Here is a 2,143-nt window from a genome sequence, read left to right as displayed (position 1 = left end):
TCAAGCTAAGTAGATACTTACTTGGTGATGAATTTAGTTGTTAAGAGGTTGTTAGTTAATGATATCAGATAAGACTGTGTTTGAAGGTGTAAATTTAGAGTTTTATTTGAATGATGTTTTGTTTGTTTTTCAGATCTTGTTGGTATTGGATCTTTTTGTCTTTAGTAGTTTTTTTATTTCATAGTTAAAGCATTTTTGAACTACTCGAGAAAAACAATTGAAGTGGTAGGTGAGTTTTGTTCCTTCTATAATAGTCTTGACTTTCAGTCTTTAAGGTGGAAAAAGTTTGTACAAGAAAGTAGTAGTGCCAATTCATACTAAGGCAAAAACATAGTTCCTTGAACTTTATTAATCAATTCATAACAATAAAGGTTGGATAGTCCTACATGGAAAGAATTGTTAGCATTTATATATATACACATAAATAAATACATATGCAGCAAAACTTGTAAGATCCTTACACAAGAAAAGAAAGAGGAAAAAAATGGCTGAGAATACAACTCAACATGTGGTGATGCTTCCATGGTCTGCATTTGGCCATTTGATTCCATTTTTCCAACTCTCCATAGCCATAGCCAAATCAGGAATTCATGTCTCCTTCATTTCAACACCAAAGAACATTCAAAGGCTTCCAAAGCCACCTTCAGATTTATCTCATCTTTTACATTTGGTGGAAATTCCATTTCCATTATCATTAGACTCATCACAACTTTCTGGTGCTGAGGCCACTATGGACATCCCATTTGACAAGATTCAGTACCTGAAGTTGGCATGGGATCAGATGCAAAATCCAGTTAAGGAATTTGTGTCTAAATTGCTACCGAATTGGATCATTTGTGACTTTCATCCACACTGGATAGTAGAGATAGCACAAGAGCTTCATGTGAAACTCATGTACTTCTCTGTTTACTCTGCTTCCACTATTGTGTTCTATGGACCACCCGATCGAATGAGAGCTAAAACATCGCCAGAAGACCTAACATCACCAAGAGAATGGATGAATTTTCTGTCTTCAGTGGCTTTCCAACGAAATGAGGCCATTGCATTCTACCAAGATGCATATGTAGAAAATGTGTCCGGTTTAAGAGACATTGATAGGTTTGCCAAGATGATAGGCGCCTCAAATGCTGTTTCATTTCGCAGCTGCTATGAGATGGAAGGTGAGTATTTGAATCTATACCAAGAACTTATTGGGAAGCCAGTGATTCCTATAGGTTTGCTTCCTCTGGAGAAGCCGGAGAGAAGATTTGTTGATGAGTCATGGAGTAAGACATTCGAGTGGCTTGACGCACAAGAAACAAAATCAGTAGTCTTTGTTGGGTTTGGTAGTGAGTGTAAATTGACCAAAGAGCAAGTTTTTGAGATAGCTTATGGATTAGAGCTTTCTGAATTTCCGTTTTTATGGACATTGAGAAAACCAAGTTGGACAATTCATGATCATGATTCTCTGCCTCTTGGATTTTGTGAAAGAACATCAAAGAGAGGAAAAGTTTGTATTGGATGGGCACCACAAAAGGAAATTTTGGCACATAAATCTATTGGGGGGTCTTTGTTTCATTCTGGCTGGGGATCTATAATTGAGACTTTGATGTTTGACCACATTCTTGTAGTATTGCCATTTGTTGTTGATCAACCTCTTAATGCAAAGGCTTTGCATGATAAGGGTCTTGCCATTGAAGTGAAGAGAAACAATGAAGATGGTTCATTTAGTAGAGATGACATAGCCAAATGCCTTAGAGAAGCTATGGTATTGGAGGAAGGAGAGAAGCTCAGAATAAAGACTAGAGAAGTTGCTAAAGTTGTAGGAGATTTGAAGCTTCACAATGGTTACATGGAAGCATTTGTCAAGTTTCTTAAGACGTATGAATTTGCGAATAGATCTTGTTTTTTAGCCTAAATTTTCTTATTTTGAATCATTAATGAATTAACTCTTTGGGTTGTGTTTGATAAGTGAGATACTAAAAGATCTTGTATCTCTTCCTTTGTCTTTGTCACCATTATTCTAAAATTTCTAGCATATGAAAAATAGAATTTAATTTTGATGCACTATCTTTGTCAATGTCACTATCAATGTCAGTGTAAAATAGTTTTACACGTTCATCTAATTATATAACGCCACATAGTAAAAATAACTAACTTTCAC

The 2,143-nt window shown here is 35.7% G+C and overlaps 1 pseudogene; it reads left to right on the top strand.

Annotated features, from left to right (window-relative positions):
• The first annotated feature begins 453 nt into the window (after window positions 1-453).
• Window positions 454-1,897, top strand: LOC107626555 (UDP-glycosyltransferase 91C1 pseudogene; annotated as a pseudogene).
• The last annotated feature ends 246 nt before the right edge of the window (window positions 1,898-2,143 follow it).

The sequence above is a fragment of the Arachis ipaensis genome, chromosome B2 (genome assembly GCF_059453495.1).
Source record: "Arachis ipaensis isolate K30076 ecotype BB chromosome B2, ASM5945349v1, whole genome shotgun sequence".
In the NCBI taxonomy this organism is placed as follows: Eukaryota; Viridiplantae; Streptophyta; class Magnoliopsida; order Fabales; family Fabaceae; genus Arachis; species Arachis ipaensis.
The sequence above is the reverse complement of the archived record's forward strand: the minus strand, read 5'-3'. Positions and strand labels throughout refer to the sequence as shown.